At 41.4% G+C, this 14,305-nt stretch overlaps 1 long non-coding RNA gene across 1 annotated transcript in view; it reads left to right on the top strand.

Annotated features, from left to right (window-relative positions):
• Positions 1-7,260, top strand: part of LOC125966750 (uncharacterized) — a 52,685-nt gene extending 45,425 nt beyond the window's left edge. The window contains exon 5 of the long non-coding RNA XR_007480522.1: positions 6,927-7,260. This is a non-coding gene — a long non-coding RNA (uncharacterized lncRNA). The remainder of the gene's footprint in view (positions 1-6,926) is intronic.
• The last annotated feature ends 7,045 nt before the right edge of the window (positions 7,261-14,305 follow it).

Genomic DNA, 14,305 nt, shown 5'->3' with positions numbered 1-14,305 from the left:
TTCTTAGCTCACACTTCTTGATACACTCATCCCTTTGCCTTGACACATGTGTATGCTTTTATTCTCTTCATCATAAAGCAATCATATCTACTGGTGTTCAAACTATTTTTTGCTTAAGACAATTAATAATTAGGGAAAAAAACAGGAACTGTAATTATCTCAGTTCGTTGATGCTAGAAAAATCCGATACCAGTCCACTTTCAAAAAAGTCAGTGCCTCGTACGTTCGTCATTGTAATTAGTACGTCACAAATTAAAGCAATCACTCGTCTCATTGGTTATTCATGATAACTGCCACCTTGCGAGATAGAAATCGATACTGGATCCAATCCAGGAAAGATTCTGAAATACGATGCCGACACGATTGCACACAACATCCGAATATCAAAGCGACGACTTGTCGTGCTCGTTATTTAGTCGTTTTTAAATGTAATTGCAACCCAAGAAACATGACGAGAACTAAAACACGTTTAAAAATAGCCTGTGGTCGTTGGGGCTGACGGGCAGTCACCAAAATGATTACCCCCGAGTGTCAATACCAAAAAGGGGAGACGCGAGGAAGAGTCCCCACTGAGGTGGAAAATGAACATCTTTGACCTCATCAAGTCCGCGGAAGCGTCTCAGCTCACTAATTAAGATTGAGCAGAGGAAGCGAAGGCGGCCATCTTCTTGGAAATTAATCAAGCGCACTTCACTTCACGCCGCTGCTCTTTTGTATTTATCCATGAGCTCGGTCAAGGCAGAAAAAGGAAGAGGGCAACACAAAACAGTGAACTTTTGTTATTCACGGGGATTGCTCTCTAAATGAATAACATAAAAGTTAAACCAAATAAATGATAAAAAATAATCTTTTTTTTCTCGCTAACAACCCAGATTAAATTTACAATTCCCTAACAAACAAAATTAATTTCATCTTTGTTACTATTTTATAGTCAACTGGGCTTTGGCGCCCTCTTGTGGCACCAATGGGCATTGAAAAAAAAACAGTGAGTCGATCAATTTGCAAATGGTGAATGGGTAAGGCTTCCTTCTCGACAATAATGCTCACAAGTGTCACATCTGATTGCAACTATGATCTTTTCTACAACACACTCATTATTCCCAATTAAACATTCCGGCATCCATCATAAACGTTTGGTGAGCGTACTGGCGTTATTGGTGCCCATTAATACTGCATATACCCAGCCCATGAGAGAGCAATTTAATCCGGCAGCGGCGGCGGCGATGTTTAAATATTCCACAGCCAATTTGCGTGGCCCATTTTGATTTACAACGTAGTGAAACGCAAGCGAACATACTCGCACAGCCTCTTTGGGTTGTGCAATTAACTGGACAAATAGCTTGTCATCTCGGGCCAGCTCAAACCTCGCAACGCCGTTGTCACCTGAGCATAAGACTGGCCAATATAGCCTGAAAGAAAAAAGTTTTTTTCTTTAAAAAAAACAAATGTTTGTAAACGTTATCGTAACAAAGGTAACATTTTAAATCATTTCAATATTGAAATTAGCATTTTTAAAATAAAGTGGGGGTGTTTTCCCCTTGCTGTATTTAGTTCATTATACTAAACAAAAACAAAAAATTCTCCAGTAAATTATTTTCTCTGGATTTTCAAAAGAAATTTGACATTTTGCTTGGCCTCTTGATATCGTTAAATCCTTTCACACTGCTAGTTACTTAGCGAGAATTAGTCACTAGTGGCTTTTTTTTTAATAGTAATACTCACAAGAGTAGACATAATATTAGTAATGTTCTTTTTGCTGTTGATGACACATTTTGAATGACAGAAGCGTCCCTGAAAACATTTTTTGCCTGACCGAATCGAGTTAATAAAAAAAAAAAAAAAAAAAAGAGAGAGATGCTCAACGTCAGCGGGGTACGACGATAATTCCCAACCGCTCTAAGAGATGCCATCAGGCGTGCCACGGGAAATGACCCAATTGAAAAAATAAGCGCTCAGCCACTTACTGGCAAAAGGTATAATCAACTTGATGTCAGTCATACAAGAGAATAATAGCTTTGGGTTCAACTAAACCGGCATTTGTCTATCTGTCACGTTGTACGAGTTGGAAAACACAAATCGTGCAGGACCAGGGTCGGCCTTAATGGAGGAGAAACATGGCTCGGCCGGCGGGAGGAACCTTGAGGAAGGTGTCCTCCCTTCAATGCTGGAATGAGAAATAGGGAATATCAGAGGCTGGCGAAAAATTACAGCTCCGGTGTCAGAGTCGGATGACAGCCAGTAACTGCAAAGCGCCCAAGGCAGCCGCCGCTCGGTTTCCTTACCTTCGCCTCGGTGAAGGTCAGTCCGGCGACTAGCCTCCGAGCGTGGCCGCGGCCATGTTTACCTCTCTTTTTGGAAAGCCAATTACGTGGCGGAGGCGCACTGCCAATCAAAGACGCCAGCGCTGGTGGCGTTTGTGCCACTCACTTCGGTACCAGAGGTTACCAGGTGCCTTCTTTTTAATGGCCAATTTGCTCCATTAATGTTCCAGAATTCCGAGCATACACGACAACTTGCGGACATTTTACACAAACAACTTGGAGTAAAAATTGTTGTGGGACGGCGCGGTGGTGGAGTGGGGAGCAATGTTGCATTCAATAGTTCCATTTAAAAATGTCGTTTCTTATCTAATACTTTGTAATGTCATGAGATGTTGAATGTTGTTTTTTTTACTGGCTGTACACTTTAATCATCAAAATTGTTGGGATATAAAATTGATTGATTAAAAAAATATTTTGGGGTTTAATCATTGAGATAAAAAATTATTTATTAAAACAATTTGATAAAAAAAATATATTTTTTACTGGCTGTACACTTTAATCATCAAAATTGTTGAGATAAAAAAATGACACCCTATTTATCAGCGAGAAAAAAGCCGAGCAGCTCCTTAATAGAAAACAAATTAGTCCTGGATGTTCACGAACAAATTATTGAAGAATAATTAGTAGTTTATGAAAAGACGGAAATAAGGTGTCATGATTTTAGGACGTCAAAGATTACGAAAAGACCTTCCTTTGGCTTCCATAGCGGAATATTTTTGAAGTGCATCCGTATTTTACAGCTTGGGGGCATTAGCAAGCGCATACTAAATGGAGTTTGTTGACTATTATATTGTGCTGAATGCGGGGTGATTATAAACCTGTCTTCACTTATGTGAAAAATAGTGAGCAGCCGGCGCTAATGCCGGCTGATTTTTATTCCGGAACCCCTCGAGGGCACGCCGGGTGATTTACGTGGGCTCATCGACGGCGCGTGCGATCATACAAGTATTTTGCCGTTGATGATGACAAACGAGCGCTCGCTGTCCTCGCCACTTACTTTGGCTTTTAGCTGACACCTAATGGCCTCGCCGTGACAGCCCTAAAAGACGATCATGGAAGAAGAATGTCCAGTCATCTGGTGTGTCACCTAAAGGCCGGGAGTTGGATATATACAAGACAAATATCCCCCTTGGCTGTCCTTGTTGCGCTCATCCATCCGCAGGGTGCCAGACAAACAGTGAACGGCTGCCTATGATTTTTCACGTTGTTATTGAAGCCATTTTTTTCCCCCAAAATGTGATGAACAAAACAAAAAGTGGTGTACAGAACGCGTGTAAATGTCACAGAAGTGGACGGGAAGTCGGCCATTTTGGTTTGACGTAGCCATTTCGGTGCCAAATCCAGGAATTCATGCTAAAGGCCGGACAGTCCCGGTGGGTGTTGTCTGTGCTCTACCTGCTCAAATCGAGGTCTCCCCCCCCCCCCCCCCCCCCCCAGGGTGGAGCACAGTTGATCGTTTCCATCTGCTGCTCGGGCGTCCGCTGATAAAAAGATACTGGACTATGTGCGCCAGGAAAAAAAAGCTGGACATCATGAAATGCTCCGCTTTGGGTTTGCCTGCCCTGTACTTTGGCAGCGACTCTAAGGTGGGGGGCTGCTGGGTGTCTTATCCACGACCCCCCCCCCCCACCCCACCCCCCCCGGGGGGGCTGCTGGGTGTCTTATCCACGCTCATGAAGCATTACGGGTAGAGGAAATGGTGGCGATGAGCCATCTGCTTTTACCACTTGCCACGTCTGCTCGTGTGCCAAAGGCACTTCTTCAGGTGACGGCTCCAACCAACGTCATTATTTTCCCACATGTTTAGCGACTATCGCGCTCTTAAATATTCATCCAATAATCGCCGGGGTCTATGCGTAGTGGCGGTGCAGCTTCGGAGAGTGGGGTGAGGAAGAAGCTTCCGTTGAGAATACGACACTTCAGTCTCGTCACATTAGATACGTATGATTATATAAATTAGGGATAAGACAAAATGGCTGCTTTGAAGCAAAATTGCTGACTTCCTTTTCAATTTCAGGCATGGGTCCCCAACACTTTATGTGTATTTATATCCTAGGGGGGAAGGGAAACAAAAAATATATATTTTATAAACCCTAAAAATTCTTCAGAAAATGCTGATAAAAAGTTATTTTTGAGGGGTGGCAAATATGTCAAAAATATTCCTGGGAAAATCGGAAAATAAATCTGGTCAGGGAAAGCAGTACTCAAAAGTACAAACGTATAGACTCAAGGTAGAGCAATCAATAAAAAAATTAATTCAGTAACAAAAACGTCAGTACAGTACCCGAGTATTTGTTCTTTCTTGCAACCATTTGCCAGACTTTGGTCCAGACGGCTGAAGAAAAGGCTTTTACAGGAGCACTGGTGTGTTTTCATTTTAACGTGGCAGACAGGCCACGGTGTCCTTGACACCGAGGAGATGGATGCAGCGCCGGTCAAAGGAAAGTCATTTATTTCCTTTGACCCGCTCGGTCAAGTGGATTGAAGCTGAGCCTTTTGATTTGCCTCCTACCCCCCTCGCAGAGTCCACGCCGTCACCGCAATTACTGCAAACAGAGAGGGTGATGGCTCTAAGATTTTGTCCCGATAAAGGAGTCAGGACTCTCTCTCTCCTGTTGACACCATTAAGCTATCAGTGAGAGTGGCGCAGGGGGGGGAAGAGGGGCGAGAGGGGCTCCCCACCACTCAGGGGCTGTCAGTCAACGCTCACCGCTGCGTTCTTGTTTAAAAGCCGCGCAATTCCCGGCGGCCTCTTTGGGTCGGATCTCTCGGAGGCGCCACGGTCGCTGGGTGCCAGATTCGCTTACGATCTTATCGGGAAAGCCAAGTACGCTCTGGGAGAAGAGGGTGGAAAAGCGCTTAAGGGTTATTTGTCACTTACCGCAAAAGCCGCAAGGAAGAAAAAAAATCCAAACGCCAAAAGACCGACTTTTTTTTATCAACAGACACGAAGGTGCGTTCGGTGTAGTCACCGGTTGGACTCTAATCCGGATTCAACGTCAGGCGGCGCAGCTAAATCTCTCCACGGCGCGATTTATCAAACAATAACAGATGCTTTGCAGATCCATTTGTGGCACAGAGAGATTAATATTGTGTTGTGACTCCAAGGTAGTGTCAACTGGGGGTATTGATATCAAAGTTCCGCCCATATGCAAAAATGGAAACTCACAGTTCTCAGAATTAAGCCTTGCTTCCATCCTGTAGATTTTTGAGAATAATTCGTTAATTATAAAACAATGATGTAATTTTCAAATTTTTGCAAAATTATGGACATGCTTTTGCAAACATCAAAACCCAGAAAACAGGTGAGCCGAGACTGGTGGCCTGATGCAATGTGATGTCATTTTCAGTCAACAGCAAGTGACAAAATGGCCGCCCCCCAAGAAGGATAAAAACATGTGTCAAATTGTCAAAACAACAACAAAAAAACTCCAAACTCTGTATCTCACATCTCGGACTCTTTATTGATACTATATTGACGATCTAAATCTTTCCACGGTATGACGAGTCTAATATTAGCAGATGTTTTGCAGACCCATTTTGTGTCGCTGAAAGGCGAACATTGTGCTGTGACTCCAGGGTTGGTGTCAACTGCACAATTTGATCCACTGCATAAATTCATGAAGAGGTGTCATTGGCGATTTAACTCTCGCATTTGTTTCAAACGGCAAAATACTGGTCTCATTCCACCCGAGATGACAGTTGAGGCAGGAGAGACGGCGGTAAAACAACACGTTCTAGGACAGCTGTCGCGCAGTCTGCCGCCCACCTCTGCCTTTCAGTCGCAGAATGGCACTTGTCAGCGTCACGCCGACTGAATGCCTTGAAATGAGTCGCGCCAGTCACCGACATTTCAACTCATAGAAGAAAACGTGGGCACGTTTAAAAACAAAATGTTGAAATGAAATGCGTGGTCTTATTGTCTGTTTTTGTTACGGTTAAAGACAATAACATCAATGACATCACAAAGTTGTCACGCTTCTCACAAAAGTCATATTGTGAATAAATGATCTTGTCTGTTTTTTGTTACAGTCAAAGACAATAACATCAATAACATCACAAAGTTGTGACACTAATTTAAGTAATTTTGTGAATAAATGGCCGTCACTTGAAGTGAAAACAAAAGTCAAATCCTCAAACAAAAAGATACAAGTTGAAAGTCTTTTCAAAAAGTTACATTGAAACAAAATGTTTTTTCGAAAACAATATGGCTTCTCAAAAAGTAATTTTGTGAATAAATGGCCGACACTTGGAGTGAAAACAAAAGTCAAATCCTCAAACAAAACGATACAAGTTGAAAGTCTTCTCAAAAAGTTACATTGAAACAAAATGGTTTTTCAAAAACAAAATGGCTTCTCAAAAAGTAATTTTGTGAATAAATGCCCGACACTTGGAGTGAAAACAAAAGTAAAATCCTTGAAAATCCTCTCAAAAACGTACAATTAAACAAAATGGCCGCCCCACTCCCTGACAATACGATTGGCTTTCTTTTTGCTTCAGTTCAACTTAAGAAACAATTTTCAACCCGATTACTTAGTTAGTTGGTATTCACAAACACGCTAACGACGCTAAGCACATGCGACACCTGTCTTTGCTTTGTGGCAGGAGACGAGCGGAATCTAGCGCCTGCCACCAGCATTTTAATTAGCATCGTCGCTAAATCGATGGCGGCTGATGAAGAAGACAAGGAGGCGGTGACAAGGAGATGGGAATTGTTGGGGCGAGTGGGCAAACACACACACAAACACACATAAATAAAATGCAACCAAACTAGTGAAGCTGAATTTGATTTAGTGTGAACTGAGACTAATTAACGCTTCAACGCTCTCCCGTTGATAATGGCGGCGTTGAGCGGGGAAAGGAGAGTAGGGGGAAAAAAAGAGGCAATTTCCACCCCATTTCTCATTTGATTCTCAATCCAATTTTCTTTAAAAGAAGCACTTAACCACAACAAATTTGTGCTCCCCTGAAAAATAAATAAAACTCAAAACAAACAATAAGCAGGCATTAGTGTGACGGAGAAGTATAAAAAGCTCATTTTTCCGTGTGTGTGTCGTGCTGCTATAGTTAAATATAGATTATTTGTTATGGCAATCCAATTAATGCTTTCTGATTTAAGATTAAAACATAATTAGGCCTGATTACTCGGCGGAGATAATTTAACAGAATTAAACTCATTGTCCCGACATTTTCATTTCCACCAGTTGCCGGAAATCACTTACTTCCTACACGATGATGAGGAGGCTTAATGCCTTTTCATAAATACATAAATGCATGAAATACTTGTTTTCATCAAATTCACATAACCGTAATCCATTTGATTTAGCGCCAAGGCAAATACTTGATGAGGGATGACTTGAATGTCGCTAATGTGCAACTGATGTTGAGCCGACGGGAACGATACAAGTCTCATCTTGAGGAATGAACCGGAATAAAAGCAAGCGGATTGAGAGGAAATACTTGACGCTTTTAGTTTTTCCACTTTCGAGGCGAAGTTAGCTAAAGCGGGACACGTAGAGATTACCGGCCTTGATTTGACTATTTTTCCTCATTTAAAGATTATTAACGATTATCGAAAGATGTTAATAAAACACCTGGGAACTCACCTGGTCAGGTGACCTACGTGTCATTTTCAGTGGACAGCAGGTGGCAGTAGAGGTAGCGTCCTGATTTTTCTGCAAAATTCATCATGGGGAGCACGTTGCAAAAAAACATTTTTACTCTTTGGAATCCTGTCTCATAAAAATCAATTAAGACCGAGTATTTTTAGTAAATGGTTCGCCAGAGAGACCCGCAGCCGGCGGCCTTCAAGCAGTCGTCCCGCCTCAGCCGCCGACTCTTAATTAGACGAGGTTAACGAAAAGACCGCGACTCTTGCCGCCGCCTTGTCACAGCAGCTGGAAGGATGTTTTCCTAACAGCCGCCTCCTTCCGTGATTAATGCTCGCGTGTCAAGGGCCGTTTTTTCTTCCTTTTCTGCTTTTTTTTTTGTCAGGCCTGACATGTCTGCAAAGTTCAGGTACGTTCCCGGGCAAAGTGGCACTTCCCATTCAAATGAGTACATTAGACTTGCAAATCCCGTTTGAGTGGTTTAGAAGTTCAGGTCGGATGTCTTATTAAGAGGAGTTTAAAAATATCCAAGCGGGATGGGGACCAAGTAAAAAGGTAGACGCAGTGAAATAAAACAGAGGCTAAATAGACGGGATGTCAAGTCCAATCGTCTTCCATGAAAACCTTAAGAGCTTTTTTCCCCAAAATGGACTCTGTCATGTGGTCACAATTCATTCCAACAACAGAGTGGGCACCCAGGGGGGGGGCTATTTTACTGTTCATCCTTCTGGTATTTTTTTTTGCCTCTCCTCTCTCTCTTTCGCTCTCCCTCGACATGCCAAATATTTCTCGCTGTTGAGGATTTTCATTTGCATGCTAATGAAGGTGAAGGGCGGAAGCCACTAATTATACTCCAGTAAAGGCCTGCCTAATGGTCCACTAAAGACGTAGCATGGCTGAGCCCATAATTCCATTATGCAAATGCTCAGTCAGAAGTATGAGGAAAAAAAATAAATAAAAAAAAAAGCCACAGTCACCGCTGACGCTGTCACACTTGTTAGACTTGGAAAACATCCCGCTCAGTGGTAAACATTTTTTATTAGCCTACAAGGGTTTATTTTGCTCCGGTTGGAAAAAGATTAGCAAAGATGATACTATTTTTTGACGTTTTGCACTCGAATGGAAAAAAAAAAATCATAGTAGTGGTGGGGCGGATCTGTTTAAATATCGATACCAACGCTAGTATTGACATTTTAATTAGATTGATAGGTGGCCGCCTTTGTTCTATTTAAAATAGATTATTTTGGGACCGTGCTTTTGCAAAACATTATTGTAAAAATGTTATTTATTTATTTATTTAGTTAGTTATTTAGTTATTTAGTTATTTATCTATTTATTTTATTTTTATTCTTATCTATCAATTCAGGTGTATTCAGGTACATATTTCTTTTGTACCTTTTTTACCTCTCGTTTTTAAATAAAATAAATTATGACTGATCCAATGCCAATGCTCAGCATCGATGTCTTTATTTTTTTTATTTTTCTAATTATGAATGCAGGATTTTTTTTCCAAATCCTGACTGATCGTTCCAAAACATTTGCTCTCAATCTCTTACTAAGTTTGTGCAGGGTCCATCTCTCATGACTTTTTAATCAATGAATATGAATAAATCATCAAATTGTTAATTTGAAATTGCTTGTATAGCTTTTGGGATCAATTTAGCCACCAGGGCTTGACTCTGATCCATTCCTCAAAGCACGCAGCACTGAACAATGAAGATGACATTCCTAATGGATTCCTTCATAATAAATCAATCCATTCCGGTGACTGCATAAAAGACGAGTTCTTCGCGGAAACGTTTTGGTGAGTGGATGTCTTCTTAGAGATGCAGTGATTTCTGATTTAATGACCTCCGGTAACTTTTTGCTCTACTGCACATCATTTTATCTGGCTCCATTCGTCATCAATCGACGATTTAAGGAAGGCGGGCTATATAATCTCTAGAAAGTCCGGCCAAAAAGAAAATCATTTTTACTTTTATTTTTCAGCCAACCTGTACGTTATGCACGAACAAAACTTGAGTGTGTCGCAATACATTAGGAAACCTCCTCCCAGGTTGACTCGGGGCAATTTTGTGACCGGATTATTTCATTTTGTGGTTTGCTTGATTTTTATTCTACAACTTAAAATGACTAACTGGCCAGAGGAACGATCTCATTAATCATGACAGGAATTTAAACAGAGGATTTTTTTTTCAGACAGTTTAATTCTGTTATCATGAAAAACTGACTCGAGGAGCATTTGCAATAAATGCATTCAAAAATAAACCCGGAAAGCTAATGTAAGAAATAAAGTGACAAAAAAAAAAAAAATGTTTGCATATAATCTTTCAAACGCATGCACAATTGGCTGGAGGCAGGATGACATTAATTATAGGACGAGCCGTGTTCGTGCTTGGGACCGAAGATGCTGTGGACTTTTTGGATTATTTTGTTCATTTATATTCTGCACAGTTGTGCTTATTATTAGTAAATGCTGAGAGGAACAATAACATATATCGCAAAAAAAAAAAAAGAAAAAAAGAAGTTACAACAAGAGGGATTGCGCAATGATGACCCAGACACTACATGCGACTAACCAAGCGCGTCTGTTGGATGAAATTTTGTATTTCTATTATGCAAGGTAGCAGTTATCGCCAAGAATTGCAAAGAGGAACAATTTGATTAATTAAAGAACAAACCACGCGCTTAAGTGCTCCACTAAGAGGTCAGTCGACGTCTGGCGGTTTTCGAGTTGTTGTTAATTTTCTATTGTGCGTGCTGCTGCTTTTTATGAATATCTGGACAGAGGAGCCATTATTTTAATCAGGACATGTAGAGTTTGTGTCGCCATTTAAAGTGGTTTTGAGGATTTTTTTTTTTGATTGTTGATTTCTATTGTGTAATCATGAATAACTGGCGAGATTAATTACAGGATAAAATCCACACACGCTTGTGGTTGTCAGTCTCCCAAGCAGACGGTGGATTTTTTTTCTTGATTATTTCTAAAGCTACTTTAACACGGCTACTTTTTTTCCCCTCATTTATATTTAAAAATAACAGTATGGGTGGGATTGGTATGGAGAAATGGTTGAATATGCCAAAAAAATCCACGCCTGGCCACGCTCGGTTTAACAATCTCGGCAAGGACTCACATAGAGCGGAAAAAAAAAAAAAAAAAAGACACGTGTTGCAATTATAGTCGGAATCAACAAGGGAGAGGAAGTCAAAAGTCTGAGGCCCGCCACATCTGCTTTGAAAGACAAAACAATAAAAATTTCTTTGCAGTCCATCTGGCCAATTAGACGACAACTCCTCAGTGGCTTCCACCTTCATTACTTCCCATGAATGGAATCATTTAAGCGTTAAAGGAGCTCCGAATGATCATAAAAGGCAAAAGAACACGAGAAGTTGCAGACTTTGCCGCTCAAATCTTCCACTTTGCCGTGGGAATGGGTTATGAATAAATAAGGTAAACACGGTGTCAAACATCGTCCCTCCGGGGTGCCTGACAAAGCAGCCTCTTGATGGAAATAAATGATCCCGATTCCACTGGCTTGAAATGTGCGGGAAAAGAAGAGGCCTGCAGCAAGAAAGTCATTTTGTTATCCTACTCACGTAATAAGACTCCTCGGGAACGCTCACGTCAACATGTCGTCCCCAATGTTGCCCGCTGTTATTATTAACACGCTAGCTAGTTCTCGTAGCTGCGACGCTACATGAATCGAATTAATCGGAAGTGTAATCGATCACACAATGTGTGAGTTTTTTAAAAAAACGGTTCAGATAATAGATGGTTATTGTTGGTGAGATTTTTTTCAAGTCGAAATGTGCCTCGACTAATCAAGGTTGAGGAAACGCCGTTGTAAACAATTAGCGCGACCGGCCCTTGGACGACGACGTTTCTCCCCGACACGCCGTCTTTACACAGTTTATCCCCGCTGTTTTATGAACGCGCAATTACGCCTCGTTAATGTGTCATTTGCATAATTACAAAGAATGAGGACAGTGTTCATCCTGGGAATACAGGCGTTACCTTGATGTGCTAATGATTATTTTTAGGTGTTGTTTCTGTGATCGTGAAACAGATCGAGTAGATTTAGCTCAACTTTCTACTTTGGCTCCTATTTCAAGTTGAAAGAATACCTGAGGCGGAGGCGTACTTTAACCCACCTTCACTAGGTTCTCCTCCAAGATAAATGGAAAGCCCAGATACAGATGACAGGTCTTTAGCTCAACTAGAAGATGCAATTAAGCAGCAAATGAGGCCAGGCGAGGTGGCCATGACCGTTTGGCATTAGCAGCATCTAGAAGGGGAAGCGAGGGTGGGGGGGGTCCAAAAGCAATCTGCAAGCAACCAATCAAATGCGTCATATATTTAATGACATGGAGCATCCAAAATCAGGAAAGAACTTTGGAGCTACTATGAAACATTTAGGAAGCTCCACCGAGTCCCGATACTCCTTGCTACGGTGTCTCTTTAAAATTAGAATACAAATAAAATCTCAAATTGGACTTTTTTATCTTGACCTCCCTAGCCCCAGTTAACCAGGGTGTCCCTCAAGGCTCCATGCTTGGTCCACTACTCTTTCCCGTCTCTGGTCACATGTACATGCGGAACTCAGATGTCAGGCAAGGCTGATGCAAGCACGGCTGCTAGCTTGCTTCTGAAGTTTGTAGACATTAGCGTAGCCAGTAGCTTTGGAGATTACCACTGAAACTAATGACGAGCGTCTGTGTTTAGGATTTTCAGGCAATCTGCAACATTAGCACGAAGTTTGCCTACACGTCGCCAGGGACGACGTGTAGCATTGTGTAGTTTGGAGAATTGTTCTCCCCTATAATCCATCATTATTAGAATAATCCCGTTACTCACACGCGCCATTACTCTCCGTTGCATCAGTGAAGGCTTTAACAGGCCACATTTGCACCTCGTCGGACAAAATGAACGACTGCTTTGATGGGAAAGCCCGTCCGGGCACGGTTCACATTCAACGGCAAGTGTGGAGATTTATGGAGGTGGTCTTAAGGGGAGGTTTTGCATCCCTCCATTTGTTTTGCACATTACCGCCGCTCGTCTTAATGCGCCACCAGCGTCCCCTGGAGATGCCGGCGTATGGTGCTGTTCTCCGGTTCACGCTTCATTTAGTTCCCCCACCACACTCCAGTCGTCCTCCTCTGGAGATCCAACCTGACACAAAGACCTCAGCGCCTCTCCTGAGGAGCTATTAATACACAGAGAGAGGAAAAAGAGTCTAACGTTCACCTACACAACCAACATGTTTGTTTTCAAGTCAAGATAGTTTTTGTCTTTCCCAACCGTGCTTCGGAAATTTCAATTATTTTATGTGCAGAAAATGAGCAGGCCAGTCAAGACAGTTTTTGTCTTTCCGAAGCGTGCTTTGAAAATTTCAATTATTTTATGTGCAGACAATAAACATAACAGCAGCCTTGCCATTATTGTTAAGTGTTTTCAATCTGTCTTCTTAGATTAAATTGCTACATGTGAATTTTACAGACAGATTCTTTTTAATGGGAACTTTCTTGGACGATACGTGCTTATGTTATAAAAGGTGGAAAAATTGGAGGGATAAAAATAAGATCCTTATGTTTTAAAAAGATAAATATGATAAATTTATTCAGACACTTGAACTCAGTAAAACACAAAGTGTTGTGGGTTTATTGTTTATATATAATTGCTCGACCTGCTAATGGCATAGATAAAAGATGCATTATTTGTCGCGAAATAATAATTTCCCTGACCAATTATGATCATAATACCACTTAATGGTTTCTATCACAAGAAATAGCGGCTCCTTGGGGTATTTTGGTTCTTAAGACACCTGGGAAATGCTTGAAATTGTGAAGGGGGAAAAAAAAAAGCATAATTGTCTCCTGAATACATCTCTTAATTGGAACTTAACTGAATTATCATGAGGAGCATTATCCTTGGCTCTCATTTGCCGTGGTTTCTAATGTGCATTCTCGACAACTACACAGATAAGACAACCAGATTTAAACATCCTGGTCCCTCCTCCAGCTTCCATAACATAAGGCCAATGGCACGCTGGGGCGATAAATCTTTATTGAAGCAATTATGGAGTAAATGTTATTTACGCCGCCTAATTAGGGCACCGTATCTCTTTCCTGGAGGGAGGGGGAGGTGTCTTAAAATGGATGCTAATTAATTTTTAGTTGACAAAATTAGTAAAACAGCAACAAAAGCATTTTGTCTTCCAGCATCACCTGGGATGTCAGAAAAATGCTTAAAATATTTTTAAATGTCACGAGCTGTTTGACAACTAATTTTCCCCAGAGGGGACAATAAAGGTTTCAATCCATCCATCCATCCATCCATCCATCCATCCATCCATCCATCCATCCATCCATCCATCA

Source organism: Syngnathus scovelli, chromosome 4 (assembly GCF_024217435.2).
Source record: "Syngnathus scovelli strain Florida chromosome 4, RoL_Ssco_1.2, whole genome shotgun sequence".
In the NCBI taxonomy this organism is placed as follows: Eukaryota; Metazoa; Chordata; class Actinopteri; order Syngnathiformes; family Syngnathidae; genus Syngnathus; species Syngnathus scovelli.
This window is presented reverse-complemented; position numbering and strand designations above follow the sequence as displayed.